The sequence below is a fragment of the Dipodomys spectabilis genome, unplaced genomic scaffold (genome assembly GCF_019054845.1).
Source record: "Dipodomys spectabilis isolate Male_0828 unplaced genomic scaffold, ASM1905484v1 ptg000210l, whole genome shotgun sequence".
Classification (NCBI taxonomy): domain Eukaryota; kingdom Metazoa; phylum Chordata; class Mammalia; order Rodentia; family Heteromyidae; genus Dipodomys; species Dipodomys spectabilis.
This window is the reverse complement of record NW_024870887.1, coordinates 1,251,490-1,274,403: the sequence shown is the minus strand read 5'-3', so window position 1 is coordinate 1,274,403 and position 22,914 is coordinate 1,251,490. Positions and strand designations below refer to the sequence as shown.

General features: G+C 41.4%; 1 protein-coding gene across 3 annotated transcripts in view; it reads left to right on the top strand.

The window, feature by feature from the left end:
- Positions 1-1,233: 1,233 nt before the first annotated feature.
- Positions 1,234-22,914, top strand: part of Itsn2 (intersectin 2) — a 128,965-nt gene continuing 107,284 nt past the window's right edge. Inside the window, exon 1 of one of the 3 annotated variants that reach the window (XM_042696756.1) lies at positions 1,234-1,252. The gene's annotated coding sequence lies outside the window, so the exon portion shown is untranslated. Of the gene's footprint in view, positions 1,253-1,435; positions 1,659-2,280; positions 2,361-22,914 lie in introns of those variants that run through there. The other 2 variants (XM_042696754.1, XM_042696755.1) reach the window with 2 other exon arrangements.

Sequence of the window (22,914 nt, the reverse complement as noted above, 5' to 3'; positions counted from 1 at the left end):
AGCCTGTTTATCACCAATGATGTTTACTAAATTCTTCATAAGAGTTAGCTGGTCAATTTATATAGAGTGAGACATGGCAGCCATCCTTTTCAAATTAGCCTTCAAGTCTGTCCCAGCAAGTAAGAAATGTAAGGAAGACAAAGGATCATTTGATCCTCACAGACTTCTCCTGTACCAATGGAAGTCAAATAGATGACTTCTGCATTTTGGATCAGCCCCCACAATACTTCTAAAATCCAACAGAAATCTTAGGGCTTAGATTCCCATTTGGGGGAACCATTGATTCCTTCATTACTCCAATTAAAAGAAAATTTTTTCAGGGGGCTAGGAATGTGGCTCTGTGGCAGAGTGCTTGCCTAGCATGCATGAAGACCTAGGTTTGATTCCTCAGTACCACATACACAGAAAAAGCCAGAAGTGGCACTGTGGCTCAAGTGGTAGAGTGCTAGCCTTGCGCAAAAGCAGCTCAGGGACAGTGGCCAGGCCCTGAGTTCAAGCCTGGGACTGGAAAAAGAAGAAAAAAAGAAAAGCCTTTTTATTAAAGAATGCTGTGTATATAGCAAACCTTGGACATGTAGCGACTTGAGTTTCAGTGTGCTCTTCAGTGAGGACCCTGGGGGCTGGAAGTGGGGTGGGAGTTTGAGTTTGAGTTTCACCTGAGGGGTTGGAAGAATGTGCAACTGAGGAAGGCAGAAGGGTTTGGGAGTCTTTTTATTGTTTAATGACAGTATACGGGAGGGGTGCTCTTTTGCATGGAAAGGAGGTAAAGGATACTCCTTGTGGGCCCTAGTTGTGTGAAGAATGAAGAACTCTTGGGTACGGTTAAAATCCTTCGGGGGTTCCTGAGAAGTGTTCACAAGCAAAGGTAGGTGCAACTTCCTTCCCAATTCCCACTCCCCCGATTCCCAGGGAATTCCTGTCCCCCAGATCAGTGGAGAAAACCTTCAGTGAGGAGAACGAGGCAGAAGAGTGGGGAGAGAGGTCGACGGGAGGGAGGGGAGAGGGGAAAAGGAGGGGAGAGAGGACCCAACGCGTAGCCCCGCCGGGACGCGCCGGGCACTGCTGGGGTCTGCAGTGGCAGGAAACGTACCCCCAGCCTCAGCATGTCACCTCGGGGAGGAGGAGCCAGGTGGGCCGTCGCAGCTCCAGGAAGGGCTGCTGTCAGGTCCGGAGCTTCGGGTCTCGGGGAGGAGGAAGAGGTGGAGGCGGAACTCTTCGGCCCAGCCCCACGGTCTCCTTGGGGTTCCGGGGGGTGAGGAGACGACGCCGGGCAGTTTGGGGCTCCTGAGGGTGGTGGGTGGGGAATAGGTGCCCCGGCTACCCGGCCAGCGAGCGAGCGGGCGGGCTAGCGAGCGGGCGGGCGGGCGGGCGGGCGGGCCGTCCTCTGCCCGGCCCGTCGTTGCCTCCCCGCCCCCCGGCTTCCTGCGGAGGCCGCGGCCGCCATGTTGTTGTGGGGCTGAGGCGGCGCCGGCGGAGCCGAGCGGCCGTGACAGGCTGCGCAACAGGTTCGCTGCGGGCGGCCTGACGACCACACGGGGCGGCGGCGCGGCGGCGGCCGAGGAGGTCATCCGGGTTCCCGCCCGGGCGAGCCCGTGCCGCCCGTGCTGAGGAGCGCGGAGCGGCGCCGTGACGTGCGGGAGGCGCGGCGGGGCCGCCAGGTGGGTGAAGCCGCCCGTCAGGGCTGCGGCGGGGGCGCGGGGCAGGTGCAGGAGGCGCCCGGCGGGGCTCTGCGGGCCCGGGACGGCGGGGACGGGTCCTGGGGGTGGGGGTGTGGAGGGGAAAGCCCCGGGCGGCCCCCCGCGCTAGGCCTGCGCCAGACGGAAACCTGCGGCCCCCGTGTTCCTGCCTCCGCGGCGGGGCCGGGGCGGACGCCGGGCCGGGGAGGTGGGGAACCCGGCCGCTTCCTCCCTGCGGCCTCCTGGGGCAGGTGGCCGCCGCAGCCCAGGGCGGCGAGCGGGGTTAGGATCCACGCGGCTTTGGGGGGTGAGGGCCAGGAGGGAGCCTTAGGGACACCCATTTTATTTTGGTGGAGTTGGTTTTTCCTTAGTGGTCATGGCTGGTGCAGAATGTCAGGCGAGCCGCATCCCGGTGCGTCAAAAGTAGCCTGGGAGTCACGGGAGGGCAGTGGGCGGATGCTTGGCGTCCACCGCTCGCGAGCTGCCAGACTTGGGGGGGGGGGTAAATGTTAAAATGTGCCTTGCAACGTTGTTGACTGCCTGGGTATGTAGGTAGCAAGGACAGAAGTAATCGTTGAAGCCGAGGAAAGTTTATTGCTTAAAAAAATAAATCTCCAGTGAATGGGTAAACTGAGGCTGAAACTGCAGCTGGACATGATTCGTAGAAAGGTGCTCCGTGGAGAGGTCTGTTGAGCAGGTGTTGTGTGTTGCTGAGTGATTGCTGACAACTATGCCTCGTTTATTTGAAACTTGTGCTCCGAAGGGATTGTGAGTATTTTTGAAAGAGCCAACCACTTTAGGATAGGAATTAAGGTTAGCTCCAAATTATTGTTTGACTACATGCTGGTGTTTTCTTGCTTACTCAGAGATAGGCAAGGTGTGACTTGAAATTTTGGGTTGTTAGTCAGCTTAATTTGGGTAGCCTAGACTGTAGGTTAAGCTTCTTAAGCCTCCGAGAGAAATTAATTGCCTCTCTCCCTCTATGATGTAGCTGTGTTGTGAATCTGATAAAAACCTAAAAGCGACCTAGAAATATCGGGTAAAAACCTTTATATGAATTGATAAAGGAGTCCTGAAAAATTTGAAGATAGCAACTCATATTCTCATCTTTAAGATTTTGGAGCTCTGCCTATGATTGTCTTACAATTTTAAAAGTAAATAAGGGGCAAGTATTTGAGTAAATAAAGGATGTGGGGGAGATGTGCATTGCTGCTGTTTTGATCTAATAATAACAAGCAGCTTTAAAAGCTTTTTTTTTCTTTTTCTTTCTTTTTTTTTTTTTAAAGATAGGGTTCCAAGTAAGTTTGGAACTTGCTATGTAGTTTAAGTTGGTCTTCAAACAAAATTTTGAGCTTCCCAGGTGCTGGAATTAGAGGGTGCTGGGATTACAAGTGTGTACCACACCCACTGCAAAAGCTTGTATTTTTTTTTTTTTTTGCCCTTTAATGCATTCATAAGTATTCCCTTTTGTTCACCTTTATAATGAAAGGTAGATTGGTTTAACTTGTGCTGAAATATTGAGTAAAGAGACACAATAGTTGGGTCAGTGCATCATCCCATTTCTGATTTGTCTGGAATGCAAGGAAATATATTAGGCACATCCTGGAGATGGGTTTTATTTTTTAAAAATAGTATTTCCACAAAAATGGAAGTGTACACTCAAGCTCACCAGCTTTTGATTTAAAATTTTTTTCTTCATCTTTTTCCTTTTTTTGTTAATATATTTTAGTTATTTTACACTTATAGTTAGTGTTATTTTACACTTATAGTTAGTGTATCTCTTTAAAAAGTGGGGAAGTTAGCCTGGTGTCAGTGGCTCATGCTTGTAATCCTCGCTACTCAGGAAGCTGAGATCTGAGGATTGCTATTTAAAGCCAGACCTGGCGAGAAAGCTTGAGGCTTTTATCTCCAATTAATCACCAGAAGGCCAGACAGGAAAATATGGCTTAAGTGGTAGAGCCCTAGCCTTGATCAAAAAAGCTCAAGGACAGCACTCAGGCCCTGAGTTCAAGTCCTAGGACCCTCACATAAAAAAAGGAAAGTTTCTTATATAACCTTAGGAATTTTAAGTGTGTTATGTTGGGGAATTGAACCAAGGGCCTTGCTCATACCAAACAATATACATTGAGCTGTATCCACAGGCCCAGGTTTTTTTTTGGGTCCGGTCTTGGGGCCTGAACTCTGGGCCTGGGCGCTGTCCCTCAGCTCTTCAGCTCAAGGGTAGCGCTCTACCACTTGAGCCACAGCGCCACTTCCGGCTTTTTTCTTTTTGCTTATGTGGTGCTGAGGAATTGAACCCAGGGCCTCATGCATGCAAAGCAAGCACTCTACCACTGAGCCACCTTCCCAGCCCCCAGGTCCAGGTTTTTTAATTTTAATGTATCTTTAATATAAAGCTTACAAATTTTCATCTTTTAGTAAGACAAAATAATTTTTTAACTTTTTAACTTAAACTTTCTTTAGTATTACAACATTGGTTATATAGTTGTCTTTTATAGAGTGTTTGCTAATATTAGGACCTATATAGTAGGTGGGTTTGTTGTTGTTGTTGTTGTTGTTTTCTCAATGGTGGGGCTTGAATTCTGGGTCTGGGTGCTGTCCCTCAGCTCTTCAGCTCAAGACTAGTGCTCTACCACTTGAGCCACAGTGCTACTTCGGGTTTTCTGGTGGTTAATTGGAGATAAGAGTCTCCTGGACTTTTCTACCTGGGCTGGCTTTGAACTGTGATCCTCAGATCTCAACCTCTTGAGTAGCTAGGATTACAGGCATAAGCCTCCAGCACCCAACTTACTAAGTGTTTTATAATAATTACTTAAAGTCTGCTCAAAGAGAACCCTATGAATAATTATTGTCTTTACATCAAGTATGTAAAATATGTACTGACTAGGTTTCTGAGCTAGTAAGTATGAGACCTAGTTTTCAAATCAACATCCGTTTAACTTCAGCACTCATGCCTTTATCTTGAATATATCATCTTGGTTCAGGGAGGGAAAAGTTACATGGGCATTCAGTAATTACTTTTGGACTGTATAAACGAAGGTACATATTTGTATACTGACAAGTAACTTGTCTTTTTGCTTGTTTTAAATCCTTAGTTAGGGATCGAACCTGGGGCCTTGTGTACGCCAGGGTTGGACAAGCCAGATCAATCAGTGGCAGCTCTAGGAAGGACTGCCAAGTCTGAAGCTTAGGGAGCTTTCTCAGAGGAAAGATGAAAGCTCTACCACTGAGCTGAATCCCTAGTCCTTGATTTTTTTGAGACCAGGCTGGCCTTGAACTTGTTCCTCCCAAGTGCTGATGTTTACAAGTGAGTACCACCACATCTTGTACAGCATTTTTTGAAAGGTAACTTTTTTTGGTAGTAGTGGGGTCTGAACTCAAGGTTTTATAGTTAGTTGCTAGGCAGGCATTTTACCACTTGAGCCATGCCTCCAGCTCTGTAGCATTTTTATATGCTCTATTTATTTAGCTGTAGAAAAATCTATGGAAAAACATCTTTGAAGAAAGACTAATAAAGGGAAGACCTGGGGAGGCAGTAGGGGGTTGAGATTGATTGGAATAGGTCACAAGCACATGGAAATGTAACAGATTCTCCCTTTGTTTAGCTAATGTAAGCTTTTTTTTTTTAAAGGAAAATTTTTTTTTGCATGTGCTAATATTTAAAGAAGTAGAACACTCACATTGGTCTAAAGCTGAAGAGACATCAGAAACACTATTTCTACTTGGTTCAAGTTTTGCATTTATACCGAGAGATATGAAGCACAAAGACAAATGTTAAAATTCTCTTGAGTAAAGTGTGTATATAGGTATTCTTGAGAAAGAGGAACTGAACTGCTCTTAAGGATATAAATGCAAAGAGGAAGTAGAGGAGGAAGAAAGGAACTGAACAGAAATAGGACAGTGAGTAGATCATGAAATACAATCTGTCTTCAGGGCTAAGGGCAACATATTTCATTTGTACAATTTGTAGCATTGAAATATTCAGATACTGAAAAGATTCAGAGATTCAGGACACTAAATTATTTACTGTGGAGCTATTTAGCAATGATTATGGTAGACATTTAGAGGGCTTGTACCAGATGGTAGGCATTTAACCAACTATGTTATGTTTTCTAGATCCATTTCTTTTTCTTTTTTTTTTTTTGTCGGACATGGGGCTTGAACTCTGGGCTTGGGCGCTGTCCCTGCGCTCTTTAGCTCAAGGCGAGTGCTCTACCACTTGAGCCACAGCGCCACTTCCGGTTTTCCAGTGGTTTATTGGAAATAAGAGTCTTACAGACTTTCCTGCTGGGGCTGGCTTTGAACCGTGATCCTCAGATCTCAGCCTCCTGAGGAGCTAGGATTATAGGTGTGAGCCACCAGCGCCCGGCCTCTAGATCCATTTCTTTGTGAATTCCTATTTATCTGATGAAAAGTCAAAGTAACTTGATAAATACTACATGTATTTTTATAACTATACTGAATAAGCATATGGACACTCAGACCATCTACTCCCAGCTCCAGCACTGTATAGCTGTTTTGTGCAAGTTTTATTAATTCTGTTTGTGTTTTTTCATCTGTAAGATGGGAATAACAACATAGTGATGATAATATCCATCTCATAATGCTCTATGTAACATGAAGTGCTTAGCAGAGTTTCGCTTAGTGTAGGTGCCCAATAAATGTTACTCCAACTTGTTTCAGTGAGATCAAATTTAGCTTTCCTTTTAGTTTGCATTTTATGTAGTGACTGGGAAAGAAGTTCACCTTTTTTTCTTTTCTTTTCTTTTTTTTGTCTTTAATTTTACCATCAAAATAATCCATGTAAGAAGGCTGGAAAATACCAGAGAAGAACCGATCTACAGTTATGTCTTCCAAAAAAGGATTTTCCTTTTAGTTTCTATAGTTTCTACTTTTGGGATGATCACTTTGAGTCTTTGAATTCAGATGCTTAAGTTATTAGTAGATTTCATTGTGAAGAGGACTTGACTAGGGAGAGGTGGATGTTGGGAAAGAATAGCGTCAACCATAGAAGTCCAAATAGATAAGGGCCCAACCAGGTTGGCACTGGCTAGTAGGAAGACATTGGTAACCTCTGCTTTACTATTTTGTTTTAACAGAAGCTCACTGGCATATTGGACAATCAACTCAACACCCTACCACCCTTCTCAGTCTTTTATCGAATGTGCCTTTGTGGCACTTGTCCAATGACTGCTTAAATATAAAAATTGAGTAGAGTAATAAATCTCACAGTTTATGCCACAGCTGGTGGCATTACTTTTTAGTAAGCATGAAATACTTCTTTAGGATTATAAGCACTACAGAAGTTAATGAAATTTACTGAGAATGATGTGGATGGACTAGAAATGCAAATGCATTCCTTCTATAAACCAGTCCTGAAAACCCAAGTGGTAGAAGAGAAGCAAAATATCACTAGAAGCATTTTAGCGTTTTCTCTGTAAGAGTTTTTGGGTTTTTTTTGCTTGTTTGTTTGCTTTCCCTGTCCTGGGGCTTGAACTCTGCGCCTAGGCTCATATTCTACCATTTTGAGCCACAGCTCCATTTCTGGTTTTCTGGTGGTTAAATGGAGATAACAGCCTCCTGAGATGAGGCTGGTGGCTCATGCCTTTAATCCCTAGCTACTCAGGAGCCTGAGATCTAAGGATCTCCGTTTGAAGCCAGCCAGGGCAGGGAAGTCTATGAGACTCATCTCCAGTTAGCCTCTAAAAAAATCAGAAGTGGAACCAGAAGTGGTAGAATGCTAGCCTTGAGTGAAAGAGCTCAGGAACAGCATATAGACCCTGAATTCAAGCCCCATAACTGACCGAAAAAAAAGTCTCATGGACTTCCTTGCTCAGGCTGGTTTTTAAACTATAATCCTCAGGTCTCAGCCTCTTGAGTAACTAGGATTACGGGCATGAGCCACCAGGCCGGCTACTTCTGGCTTTTGCTAGCTAATTGGACATGAAAGTCTCAGATTTTCTTGCTGAGGCTGGCTTCAAACTGTGATTCTCAGATCTCAGCCTCCAGAATATCTAGGATTACAGTCCTGAGCTACTGGATAACTTGAAATTTGTCTTTCTGTATTAGAATGTTTTCAACCTGTATTGGAATATTTTCTCTGCCTCCTAGTTGGCCTCTCTATCTGATCTTCACTCCAGTATTTCTGACTTGGAAGTTTTTTTTCTTTCTTCCTGGTTCCTACACTCAGGGTTCCAGAGGGTTTAATAATTTGGATGATTGAGAGGGAAAGAATCACTTGGATTAGATATGGCTAACCCCAACTCTTTCTGATACTGCTGTCCGGTCCCTAGCCTTTGTAGTCTTCATATTATAGCACAATGGAATTCCCAGCTTGCAAGAGTACATGCTGCTGCTGCTCACTCTCAAACCCATTTTTGATATTGTTCTCCTAACTAGTTTTGTTTTTCCTATCCTTGACTTTCTAGGGACTTAATTGAATAGGAAAAAAAATAAAAGAGCGTTTCACCCCTTTCTGCTTCAACTTCATTTTTTATTCCTATTTTTTCCCTTTAAGAAGTTAAAACTGCGGCTGGGAATATGGCTCAGTGGTAGGGTGCTTGAAGCCCTGAGTTTGATTCCTCAGTACCACATAAATAGCTAGAAGTGGCACTGTGGCTCAAGTGGTGACAATGGCCAGGCCCTGAGTTCAGGTCCCAGGACTGGCACGCGTGCACGCACTCACGCGCGTGTGCACATACACACACAACCAAGCCAGGCTCTGGTGGCTCAAACCTGTAATCCTACCTACTCAGGAGGCTGAGATCTGAGGATCACAGTTACACACACACACACACATACACACACAACCAAGCCAGGCTCTGGTGGCTTATACCTGGAATCCTACCTACTCAGGAGGCTGAGATCTGAGGATCACAGTTCAAAGCCAGCCCCAGCAAGAAAGCCCCTGAGACTTTTTAATTAGCCACCAGAAAACTGGAAGTAGGCACAGTGGCTCAAAATGGTAGAGCACTAACCTTGAGCTGAAGAGCTCAGGGATAGGGTCTAGGCCCAGAGTTCAAGCCCCACAACCACCACCACCAACAAAAAAGAAAAACTAGTAGAAGTTACTCATATGTATGGTATTAAGTCCACTCTTCTGTCACTTGACAGATATTGAATGCTTATTAGAACTAATCCAGGCACTGATCATATAAACAGCAAAGACAAAACAAAAACCCTCCTCCCCCAGTGACATTTAAATTCAAGAAAGGAGGAGAGAGGCAAAATGTCTAGAAGTTAGAATTGTTAAATGCCTTGGAGAAAACTGAGGCAGGAAATAGGCATAGGAAGTGTGTATGTGTTTGGAGAATAATTGGGAGAAGTCAATTTGCTGCTTCAAAATGATCAAGGAATTCAAAGTGGAAGAAGGCTGGCAGTATACATTTATGGGTAAATGGTAACTTTAATGTAAAGTAAGAAATTTTAATAGTGTATCAGGATATCATATTTAAGAAAAAGGCTTATTTAATACTATTATTATTTGGTTTGTACTCAGCAGATAACCATACACACACACACATACACACACGTTTGTTCAGTTCACATTTACCAGAAATTCAGTGCACAATGTAAGCCCAGAGCAGAAGCTTTGTCAAATCGTTTAGTATAATTATCTTTGTGTGTGCGCGTGCGTGCGTGCGTGCGTGCGTGTGTGTGTGTGTGTGTGGTTAATTGGAGGTCAGAGTCTCACAGACTTTCCTACATAGGCTGGCTTCAAACCTTGATCCTCAGATCTCAGCCTCCTGAGTAGGTAGGATTACAGGTATGAATTACCTGTGCCTGGCTCATTAATATTTTTGTAGCTCTCCTTCCAGACAGACATACATTCATTCATTCATTCATTCATTTATTGTCGGTGGTGGGGCCTGAACTCTGGGCCTGGGCGGAATCCCTCAGCCCTTCAGCTCAAAGCGAGCACTCTTCCACTTGAGTCACAGAGCCACTTCCGGCTTTTTCTGCTTATGTGATGCTGAGGAATTGAACCCAGAGCCTCATGCATGCAAAGCAAGCACTCTACCACTGAGCCACCTTCTCAGCCCCTAATGTGTAACATTTATTGAGCCTTTATATTTATAAGTTCATTTAATCTTTTGTAGGAACTATTGTTACTCATTTTTAAGTTGAGAAAATTGAGCAAGGACTTACTTAGTATTTGCCCAGTTTATACAGCTATAAGTGGTAGGCTTAGGATATGAACTTAGTTTAACCTTGATCCTGTGTTTATAACCCTTACTTATCTTGCTTCTGTAACACTAAGGTAGTTTATAAATTTTGTTCAAATTTTGCTATAATTAACATCTCTGTAGCTGTATTTGGGTTTACCTCAGTCTTAAGTTTCTCTACTTAAAATTGAGAAAATAACTTTGAAACTGGTCTTTGAAAGTTAGTGAAGGGAGAGAGGGAAAAGTCTAGAGTCAAGGTGGAAATTTCCCATTCTGGTTAACAGTGAGTTGTTTACAGTGGTTTTGAGGATTATTAACTTTGTCTTTGGGAAAGCCTAAGGAATAAATCCTCTCTGGCATTTGTGTGTGTGTGTGTGTGTGTGTGTGTGTGTGTGTGTGTGTGTGTAGATAGATAGATAGATACAGATACAGATACAGATTTTTTTTTTTCCAGTTCTGGGGCTTGAACTCAGGGCCTGGGCACTGTCCCTGAACTGCTTTTACTCAAGGCTAGCACTCTACCACTTGAGCCACAGCGCCACTTCTGGCTTTTTTTGTTTATGTGGTACTGAGGAATTGAACTCAGGGCTTCATGCATGCTCTAGCACTCTACCACTCTACCACTAAGCCACATTCCCAGCCCTGGAAGTATGTATATATTTTTATTGTATCTGGAATGTTTGAATCTAGAAGGTTTCTTCTAGATTCTGTATCTCCTATAAAATGGCTAAATTTCTCTTCTGACTACCCTGTTTTACTAATATAATGTAAGAAGTTGGATAGTCTTGTCATCATCTTGGTAATATTTTAAGAAGCCCAGGGAAGTTTGGTGACTTGGTGGGTAAGGCCTCTGGAAGCCTTTGCCAGAAGTCTCAGAGAACAAGTCTTTGGAGATTTGGGGTTTTAGTCATACTTTTTCTAGTCTGTTAACACATTTGATTAGACCTTAATTTGTTTTCTTTTGAGCTTTGATTATACTTCTGATTTCTGTTCTAGCTTTTATAGGAGTCTATTAATTTACTAGTTTACTTCGGAGATGTACTCCTGTCTAGTCTTAAAGAAAGCAAGTACTTTACCTGACAATATAATTTGTTTGTCATTTAGTGTATTTTTCTAAGTCTTTTCTCCTTTAATTAATTTTTAAAAAATAATTAAAATTCAGTTTCCAAGGTTGTTTCTTTTTGTTATTTATATCAGTTTTATTTAGTTTGCCTTCTTCAAAATCAAGTTTGTTTTTAATGTTCAAAAGGAGCTATGAAAATGTTGTAGTGTGATTTATTTTGCTCTAGTGTTTGTTGAGTGGCTGTGGTTCTGAGACCCTCCTACGCTGACCCTAGGATGGTGATATCAGTGATATAAAAGTTCCTATGAGGGCTGGGAACCTGGTAGAGCTCCTGCCTTGTAAGCATAAGGCCCTGAGTTCAAATGCCAAAGTACCATCACCGAAAATAAAGTAAATAAGTAAACCTTAGCATGTAAAGATTTATAGTGTAGGGTTTGGAACTTTGTAAGTATTTAGTGACTACTGGCTCTTACTATTAATTTCATAATGATAAAATACATATTTGTATCCTAACATACATTTTAAATGGTCAGAACATAGGAAGCTCTCATGTGGTCAGGTGAATTTGTTTTTTTTTTTTTTTTTTAATTTTATTTTATTTTATTTGAGAACATACTGTACAGAGGGGTTACAATTACATGGGCAGGATAATGCATACATTTCTTACCAAGCATTGCAGCCTCCTCCTTTGTTTACCCTTCACCTCCCTTCCCAGCCTCCCCCCTCCCTCCCAACCAATCATACCCCCCCTCCCCCCCCCCCCCCTCCCGACCGACATTGTAAAGCTGGTTTTGACATGACATTTTGTACTTCTCATTGTTGCAACAGGTCCACCTGAATCCTTAAACGACTTGTTTGTCCCCGTCTCCTCCACATGTTAGACTGACATCAAATATAGTGAAAGCGGGGTTACACTGTGGGGGAGGGACATACAAAGCAGAATTTGTTTTTTTTAAGAAGTAGCTTCATTAAGATCTAGTTCACATACATGAATTTGATTTTAAGGAGCAGCATAATAGTTGACTCAGTATATTCCCTCATTGTTAAACAGTGATATTATTCAGTTTTTCTATTATTGCTAATGTTGATGTATCTTTGTAAATAAAGCATTTCTCATATTTAGTTTCATTTCCTTTTGACAGGTTCCCAGAAGTGAAATTATTGGCTTAAAGGACATGAATGTTGGTGGGATTCCTAATGCATTTCCTAATTGCCTTCAGAAAAGTGATACCATTTGTACTCCCCTAGGCCTAGTCTAGAAGCATCCAGTTCTTAGGTTTGTGAGCTCGTGATAATAGCCAAGGTGCTTTTATTTCTGGGTATCTATGTGTGTTTGTTTGTTTGTACTGAGTTTGAGTTCAGGGCCTCACACCTAATAGATGGTTACTCTTTTACTTGTGTTGATTATTTTTGGGATATGATTTCATTTTATACCCAGGTTGGCCCTGCTGCAGCTCTCGTATTTGTGTTTTCTCACATCACTAGGATGAGAGATATGTACCATTTTGTCCTTCAGTTTTTTTGGCCTAGGCTGACCTAAAACTAAGTTCTCCAAATTTCAGTTTTCAAAGTAGCTAGTATCACAGAGACACTATATTCAGCTTGATTTTTTTTTAAGCTAGTAAGTTTGTAATCAGAAACAACACAAAACTTTATTTTCATTTTCTAAGTTATTAGTGATGTTAACATTTATTAGCCAGTTTTTTTGTTTTGTTTTGTTCTGTTTTGTTGTTGTTGGTGGTGGTGTGGAACTTGAACTCAGGCTCTGTCCTTGAGCCTTTTTGTGCTAGTGCGCTCCCACTTGAGCCACAGTGCCACTTGCCATTTTTGAGTGGTTAATTGGAGGTGGAGTCTCATGGGTATTTTTCTGCCCAGGCTGGCTTCAAACCAGGATCCTCAGCTCTCAGCCTCCTGGGTAGCTGGGATTATAGGTGTGAGCCACTGGTGCCTGGCATATTAGCCAGTTTTATTTCTTCTTTGGCAAATTATTTGAGGTTATTCTCCTTATCTATTTTAATAGTTTTCTATATTAAAAAGTGGGTGGTTAGCTGGGAGCTGAGATATGAAGATCAAGGTTCAAAGCCAGTGTGGGCAGGAAAATCCATGAGATTCTTACTGCAATTATCTACCAGAAAACTGGGAGTAGTGCTGTGACTCAAAGAGGTAGAGTGCTGGCATTGAGCAAAAGAGCTTAGGGACAACACCCAGGCCTCAAGTTCGAGTCCCAAGACCACCACCACCAACAAAAAAGTGTGGTTATCACCTGTGGTGTGATTTTTATTGCCCCCTCCATTTACTTCTAATTTTGTCTTCAAAGAAATTTAAAATATTTATATAGAGGGATATGTTTATTCTTCCCCTTTCCTTTGTGTTTTCTTATAGACCTTCAAAACTAAAACCCATATTTCAAAGAAGCAATATTTTACTTGAAAGTGAAGTATCATCTGAACCCTTTTTCCAATATATTTTTTATTCAAGTCAGGAAATAGTTTTGCTTTAGTATTTGCTCCTGATGTGAGTAATATAGTTGGCTCCCCTCAGCCCTCCTTTCAGTGGTGGAGGCTGAGTCACATGCTATTCTTAGGTGTGCTTTTTCCTCTTTGTGTAGGTGAATTGTCTTGTTCAGAATATTGACTGATTCTTTTAAAATTGGTTTGATCAAAAGCCTGAAGAATATAAATACTAGTTAATTTAGTATTAGTTTATTATTTTTGTTCTTTAATGTAATTCTCAATTTATTTGGTATTTCTTTGTAGGCTAAACTTAACATTTATAGAAGTTCAAGCTTCTTTTTTTTTTTTTTTTTTGGGTCCAATCGTGGGGCCTGAACTCTGGGCCTGGGCACTATCCCTCAGCTCTTCAGCTCAAGGCTAGCGCTCTACCACCTGAGCCACAGCGCCACTTCCGGCTTTTTTTCTTTTTGCTTATGTGGTGCTGAGGAATCGAACCCAGGGCCTCAGGCATGCAAGGCAAGCGCTCTACCACTGAGCCACCTTCCCAGCCCAGAAGTTCAAGCTTCTTAATTGTGAATATCTTATAGAAGTTCAAGCTTATTATTTATTAAATACCTTACACAATGTCAAATACAGAATTAAGAACTAAATTTGTGTAGAGAAATTACCTTCTTTGAAGCTTTTAGGTCCCAATGTGCTTTGTATTTTTAGGGCAATTATTCCTAAAGAGTATCTTTATTGCCCCCAAATGTTGGTTTATATGAGGAAAACATTAGTAATATTAATATCAATATTGGTGGTTCTGGGGCTTAAACTTGGGGCCTGGGAACTCTTTTTGTCAAGACTGGCATTCTGCCACTTGAGCCATGCTGCACTTCTGGCATTTTGGTAGTTAATTGGAAATAAAAGTCTCAGATGTTTCTGTCTGGACTGGCCTTGTACTGTAATCCTCAGATCTCAGTCTCCTGAGTAGCTAGGCGTGAACCATTGGTGCCTAATTGAAAACATTCTTATTAATAATTGTTACAACTGTAATTTATTTCAGTGAAATAAAGTTAATAACTAATTGAAAATTATGTTAATAGTTGTAATGACCATTTATGTGAATCTTCCACAGTGCCCTATGTGTTGCAGTCATGTTATACAAACCTTTAGGTATGGCTATTTCACACTGATAGATTAGGAAATTGAAACTATGTAATGTGTAAGTCCATTAATCTGGGAAGTTAATTACACTGGGATTCAAAGATAGGTTGGGTGATCTCTTCAGCCTGTTTGTCCTTCATGCAATTGAAAGCATGCTAAGCTCTCAGGGGCTTATGCTTAAAAATATTTTAGTAAGCTAGGTGCTGGTGGCTTACACCTATAATCTTAGCTACTCAGGTGACTGAGATCTACTGATTGAGGTTTAAAACCAGCACAGGCAGAAAAGTCCAGTGGACTCCTATCTCCAATGAACTGCCTAAAACTAAAAGTGGAGCTGCGGCTCAAAGTGGTAGAGTGCTAGCCTTGAGCAGAAATCTTAGGGACAGTTCCCAAGTCCTGCGTTCAAGCCCCATGATCAAAAGTTAAAATTTAAAAAATAGTATCTAACTATGAGTATGGGCACTAGGAGACATATTTATAGGAGCTCACAGTGTAAATAGGGATGGGTAGGCATGAAAACAAAAGTTACACTACTGGGTGTTATGTAGGGATTTTGTGTGTGTGTGTGTGTGTGTGTGTGTGTGTGTGTGTGTGTGTGTGTGTGTGTGTGTGTGTGTGTGTGTGTGTGTGTGTGTGTGTGTGTGTGTGTGTGTGTGTGTGTGTGTGTGTGTGTGTGTGTGTGTGTGTGTGATAGGACTTGAACTCGGGGCTGTCCCTGAGCTTTTTTTGCTCAAGGCTACCTAGCGCTCATCACTTGGAGCCACAGCACCACTTCCAGTTTTCTGGTGGTTAATTGGTGTAAGAATATGGCTTTGAATGGCAGTCATCAGATCTCAGCCTCCTGAGTACCTAGAATTACAGTCATGAGCCACCAGTGCCCAGCAGTGTATAGTTTAATGAGGTAAGTACAAGGTAAAATAGAATGTGGCAAAGGAAGCTTGCTTTCTTTTTTTTTTTTTTGTGTCCTGTCGTGGGGCCTGAACTCTGGGCCTGGGCGCTATCCCTTAGCTCCTCAGCTCAAGGCTAGCACTCTACCACTTGAGCCACAGTGCCACTTTCTTTTTGCTTATGTGGTATTGAGGAATCGAACCCAGGGCCTCATACATGCAAGGCAAGCGCTCTACCACTGAGCCACCTTTCCAGCCCCGGAAGCTTTCTTAAGTGGAAATGTCCTATAGTTATAGAGGAGAGGAAGCATGGAAATAAGATGGAGCTGGAGTAGAGGGGAACTATTTCAGGCCTTTAAAGATAGGCAGAAAATAGACTCTTAAAGTACATTGTATGAAATGTGATGGATGTTAGATGGTTTAGGATAAATCAACAGTTTTGTTGAGATACAATTCACTTACCATAAAATTGACCTTTCTGAAGTTTATAATTCAGTGTTTGGTTAACTTACATATTCACAGAGTTGTGCAGCCATTACAACTACCTAGTTTTATAACATTTTCTTCATCCTAAAAAGAACCTCATGTAGCTGTTTCTCTGGACTTTAGTGGCTGTATGCAGCCACTAATCTACTTTGTTTCTATGGATCTGCCCATCTAAGACATTTCATACAGATGTAGTTATAGGATATGTGGTCTTCTTTGGCTTGTTTCTTTAACTTAGCATTTTGATGTTAAGATTCAACTATGTTAGCCGGGCACCCGTGGCTCATGCCTGTAATCCTAGCTACTCAGGAGGCTGAGATCTGAGGATCGAGGTTCAAAGCCAGACGGGGCAAGGAAAGTCCGTGAGACTCTTATCTCCAGTAAACCACTAGAAAACCGGAAGTGGCGCTGTGACTCAAGTGGTAGAGCACTCGCTTGCCTTGAGCTGAAGAGCTGAGGGACAGCATGCAAGCCCAGAGTTCAAGCCCTATGACGACAAAAAAAAAAAAAAAAAAGATTCATCTATGTTGTAAATGTACTTCATTTTAATGGTGATTAGTGTTTGTTTTGGTGATACTTGGATTTGAATTTTAGGCTGATGTTCTGCTACTGAGCCTTGCCTCTAGCCCTGTTTTTCACTTGTTATGTTTAGATTAGGGTCTTGCTTCCTGTCTGGGCATAGGTGACCCCACCTACCATCACATCCAACTTCCATTCATGACAATGGAATCTCCTGAGCTTTCTTGCCCAAGTTGGCCTGGAACTGTGATACTTCCAGTCTCAGCCTCCTATATAGTTTAGATTGACAGGCATGTGCCACTATGCCCAGCAATGGCTTGAAAAGGGGTTTTGTGAACTTTACTGCTTGGACTAGCCTTGAACTGCAGTTTTTACCAATCTAGTAGCTAGAAGTAGCTAGAATTACAGGCATGAGCCACCTTCTCTCAGTTGTAAATAGTGTTCTCATGGATTGATATATAAGCAGTAAAAGCCAGAAGTGGCATTGTGGTTCCAAGTGGTAGAGCGCTAGCCTTGAGCTGAAGAGAGCTGAGGGACAGTGCCTAGGCCCAGAGTTCAGGCCCACGACCAGAAAAAACAAAAACAAGAATTTTTGAACACTTTTAAGTTTACAGAAAAATTAGATTGAACAGAGTTCCCATATATTTTTTACTTACCCCTCTCATAAGTTTTCCTATTATAAATATACTCCATTAATAGGGTACATTCCTTACAAATTATGAACCAACATTGGTATGTTATTACTAACTGATGATGATGCCTTAGTCTCTTTTGTTTTACTTAATGCCCTTTTTCTATCTGAGGATCTTATCTAGGATCCCACATTACTTTTATTTGTCCCGACTCTGTAGGTTCCTCTTAGTTATCACTGTCCTTAGACTTCCTTTGTATTTGTTGACTTGAACAGTTTTGAAGGGTAGTGGTCACATGTATTTTAGATGTGTCCTGTTGGAATTTGGTGTTTTGTCCTGATTGGATTGAGTTAATGGGATTGAGTTAATGGGATTAATCACAGTGGTAAAGTGCCATTTTAATTATGTCACATAAGGGTATACACAGCTATGCTTTAAAACTGGCGATATTGACTTTGATCACTTGGCTGAAATGGCATTTGTTGGAGTTTTCCTCTTTAAAGTTACACTTCTTCTCTCCTGTCTATTCTGCCTTTCCTTCTTATGGACTCTGATGCAGTCTTCGAGACCAGAGCAATGAAAAGGGTAGACATTACTAGACACTGCAGGTGATGGTGATAATGAAGAGTGGCAAAAAAAGTTTGGTTCCCATAATTGTTTCTCTACTTTGAACTAATGAGCCAGTGCCAGTGGCTCATGCCTGTAATCCTAGTTACTCAGGAGGTTGAGATTTGAGGATCGAAATTTAAAGCCAGTCCTGTTAGGAAAGTTAACCATCAAACTCTAAATCACATAGATAGTAGAACAATAAATAGGCCTATTTGTGATTTGAGACTTAGTATGAGACTTTGTTTTTGGTTTGTTTTATGTTTTCAGTAAGACAGGATACTGGGATATAATTGTGGCTCAGTGGTAGATTATCTAGTAGTCATGCAGCCCTGAGTTAAAACTCCAGCATCACCAAAAAATAGTACAATTCAATACTTAGTAGTCATTAAGATTGACATATTTTGCATAAAAATAAGGATATTGGTACAATAAAATGTACCCTAAAAGGGAAATGCAATAAGGTGGATAAAAAGCATTAAGAAACTGCATAGTTGTATGCACTGGTAGCCCAGGCTACTTTCGAGACTAGAGTAGGAAGCTCATTGACATCAGAAGTTCAAGGCTTACTCTGGCAACATAGTGATATGCAGCCCCCCCCTCAAAAAAAAAAAGCATTAATAATGTATAGTATCCGTAGATAGATTATTATCTACCAATACAATATTTATTATTGTAATTTGTTTAAAATAATCTGTGGAAAGACTTGAGTCATGTTTTTAACAACATCGGGCTTTTTTTTTTTTTCTTCAGGGCTAAGGCCTAAACTCGGGCCCTGAAAGGGGCGGGTGGGAGGGGATCTAGTTGATGAGATGAGAGGGGAAGGAATGGTAGGGGAAAAACAAAGGAGGAGGCAACAATGCTTGATAAGAAATGTACTCATTACCTTGCTCATGTGATTATAACCCCTCTGTACAATATTTTCACAATAAAAAACTTATTTAAAAAATAAATCCCCAATGCTGATACTGTTTTTTTTCTTTGTTTTGTTTTTTTGGTGTTATTGGAGTTTGAACTCAAGGTCTTACGTTTGCTAGGTAGGTGTTTTACTGCTGAGCTATTACTCTAACCCTCTTTATTTTGAGGTAAGCTAGTATGACCTGCATGCACTGCTATACTCAGCTTCTTCCATTGAGAAGGAGTCTCATGAACTTTCTGCACAGGCTGGCCTGGATCCTGATCCTTCTGATTTCAGCTTCCCTCATAGCTGGGATTATTTGGGCATTCCACGTTGCCTATTAGCTGAGAGGTTTTGTGAGCATTTTCCCAGGTTGATCTAGAACTGCTGTTCTCCTGATCTCAGGCTCCTGAGTAGCTAGAATTATAGCCATGTACCACTGTGCCCAGCTAACATTAGACATTTAAAAATGTAGTCAGAGGAAATGGTAGTCAAAGGAAACATTAAGTGCTCTGCTTTTGTATATACCATTTACCTATCCTACAGTGCTTTCCCTCACACTCATTGATTTAACAAGTGTCTTGATATGTAGGGCTTAAGCTAATTTGAATGTACAGGCCTGATTGATTCATGGGATTACATGTGGCTTTCTTTTTAGCTTGAAAAGAAGAGACATTCGTGCATAGTTACTTGGGAGCCCAGGAGCTTAAAGATTTTCTTGGCCCTGCCTTTGGATTTTTATCTCAGCCTAATGAAGAGAGGAAAAGAAAAGGCTGTAAAAACAAAACTGTGTTTTCTCAGCTCCTTTTTTTTTCCTGATTCTAAATTTATTAATGTCTTCATTCATCCCTGCTACCATTTGTGAACTTTAATTTCTTAAGCTTCGATCCAACTATTCCCAAGGGTGTCTAATCCTAATTAAATTAGATAATTTCCCTTTCCACTCCCTTTTGGAAATTTACTTTTTCAGTTTTCCTCTATAAATAGTTTTGTTCTCCTATCTAAAAAGTAAAGTTTTATGGTAAGCCTGCTTCCTTTTCTTAAAAACTCCTCCCCCTTCCATCCTTCTTTCCCCTCCTCTAACAACATAAATCTTGAGTCACCTACACTTTACTGCCCCTTTACTGCCTAATCCACTTTAGTTTGACTTTTGCAGCCACCACTCAATGACAGATTGCCAAACTAATAGTTTAAAATGTCTTGATTGTGAGACATTTGGCCATGATAACTATCTTCTTGACACTCTTAACTCTTTGTCCCGATTTCTTCTGTTTCTGTTCTTCTCTTTCTTTTTCTTTTCTTTTCTTTTTTTCTTTTTTTTTGTCTGTCATTTGGCTTGAACTCTGGGCCTAGGCGCTGTCCCTTAGCTCTTCAGCTAGAGGCAAATGCTCTACCACTTGAGCTACAGTGCCACTTTCAGTTTTCTGGTGGTTTATTGGAGATAGGAGTCTCACAGTCTTTCCTGCCCGGGCTGGTTTTGAACTATGATGCTCAGATCTCAGTCTCCTGAGTAGCTAGGATTACAGGCGTCAGTCACTGGCGCCTGGCTAGTTATATACTTATTTTTTACCTCCCTTCATCAAAACTGTGTAATAAATACATAAACAAATTGGGTTTATTATATAAGAAGTAGGAGCGGGCGCTGGTGGCTTACGCCTGTAATCATCAGTCCTGTATTACTATTAGTTGTGTTTAAATAGTTGCATGATCTGTTTTATTTTCCTGATCTTAATTTTGTGAAAATCTGCCTCTTCCAAAGCAAATGATAGACAAAAAGTAATACAATAATGTACTTAACTGCAGGGATGATGTGAAAAATTTAGGTTTGTTGATAGGTGGCATGGGTGTTGGGAGGTATTATGGGATAAATGAATCAAGTACAGTGCTGAGTTCTGTGCAGCCTTAGCATATGTTTTCCTCAGAAGTGGTTCTCCTTAGAACCATAGACATACGGATACCACGGGTCTCATGTACGTTCTTTTCCTAGGATAATGTCATTCACTGGCATAATTACAAATATTCCCAGTCTCTGTTGACTACCAAATCTGAGTCTGTAATGCAAATGGAGTTCTTACTGTCTCTGGATGTCTTTGTAAGGCTGTCAGGTTAGATATGCTCACAATTGAACATTCTCTTGCTTATCTTACAAATCTAAAATCCACATCCATATTTTCTTAGAGCTTCTGTCTTGGTTAATGTTACTTCTCTAGTGGTGCTTAACTCATTTAAAAATATTATCGGATCAAAAGAAGCCGGGCTCTGGTGGCTCATACCTGTAATCCTAGTTAGGAGGCTGAGGATTGAGTTTCAAAGCCAGCCTGGGCAGGAAGGTCCATGACACTTTATCTCCAATTAACCACCAGAAAACTGGAAGTGGTTCTGTGGCCCAAAGTAGTAGAGTGCTAGCCTTGAGCTAAAGAACTCAGGGACAACACCCAGGTCCATAGTTCAAGCTCCATGACCAACAAAAAGAAAGAAAGAAAAGAAAAAAAAAGAAAAAGGAAAGGAAGGAAGGAAGGAATCTTATAAGACAAAACTTCAGTATATGAAACAGAAAAGCAGAGTTGTCTTCATTATAATTGGTATATCTTCTTAGTCTGCATCCATTCTCTGCATCACCTGTTTTATCTCCTGGAAATTTCCAGAACTCCAGGGAGCACAGTTGGAAGATTTATGGGTTTTTCTTTCTTTTTGATGAAAGAAAAACCCATAAATCTTGGGGTTTGTACTCAGTGCTTCATGCTTGCTTTGCTTCGCTTATCTGGCTCATGCTCTATCACTTGAGTCACAGCTCCAGAATTGTTTTTTTGCTGATATTTTGGAGATGGCGTCTAGAGAATTCAGGCTGCTTCAAACCAAAATCTATTAGATCTCAGCTTCCTGAGTAGATGGGATTGCAGATGTGAGCCACCATGCCTGGTTAAAGAGTAATAGGTTTCTTAAAAATTTAAGATTAAGTGAATAATTTTGAAATCACGTTCATATCAGTGTCTTTGAATAGCAGTGTATTATCGTCATTATAGGCTAGGTATTTTCAAACAGTTCTTCCCTAAGGCTCAAAAACTTCCTTTATAACAGTGCCTAACTATATACTTTACAATGTTGTTTACTTGGAGAACATACAGAAAGTTGGAAGGCAGAAGAATAAAATTGGTAGTGTCCGATGATGGGTATATCAGACCTTTGATGTCTGATGCCATTAACCATTGTGATCACAATTAGCTTCTTTTGCTTACCACACAGTTTTGTGATCAAATATAATAAATGAAGCCTATAGTGTCTCACCCTTATAATCTAGCCTACTTGGTTGGAAAGCTAAGAATGGAAGGATTGTGGCTTGAGGCCAGTCTGGGCAGAAAAGTTCACAAAACTCCTCAACTCCAAACAGTCAGACTGCCTATAATCCTAAACTATGTGGGAGGCTGAGATTGGGAGCATCATGGTTCCAGGCCAGCCAAGACAAAAGTCTTGAGACTGCATTTCTGCAGAGGGAAGCTGAACATTGTGGGATGTACCTATCATCCCAGCAACCATGAGAATTATAAAAGAAGTAGATCAAAGCACACATGTGCTTGGATAGCAAATAACTAGTTAAAATGGCTGGAGGAGGGCTGGGAAGGTAGCTCAGCGGTAGAGTGCATGCCTTGCAAGCATGAGGTCCTGGGTTCGATTCCTCAGCACCACATAAAAGCCGGAAGTGGCGCTGTGGCTCCACTGGTAGAGCGCTAGCCTTGAGCTGAAGAGCTGAGGGACAGCGCCCAGACCCAGAATTCAGGCCCCATGACCGGCAAAAAAAAAAAAAAAAAAAAAAAAAAATGGCTGGAGGAGTGGCTCAGCAATAGAGAACCTCCCTAGCAAGCACAGAGCCCTGAGCTCAAACCCCAGTACTATCAAAAGAAAATGTAATAGATGAAGAATGTTGCAACATGAAAAAAACATGGTATAAAATGAAATAATACTGTAATTCGAAATAAATAATATGTAACAACAAATGATATGAGGAAGGAGCTGTCCTCTTATAAATAAATGAGTTTACCAATTTTCTGTTGCTAAATAAACATGAAATACAATCATATTTCTAAGCCATTAAAACAGGATTAGACAGCGCCCAGGCCCAGAGTTCAAGCCCCATAACCAACAAAAAAACAAAAACAAAACAAAAAAACAGGATTAGATTCTTGAGGACACTGAATTCTCTATGATAACAGTACTAACACTCCCTGGCAGCTAGTTGACTAGTTCTGGTGACAACTTCTACAACAATGTTGTCATCATATCCCTATGTGTCTGTGTTTGTAAACTATTATTTAAAGGATTTGGAAAAATAGATGAGATGTTGAATGGTCTTTTAATATAAACTGCAATATTATGATCCATGGTTTT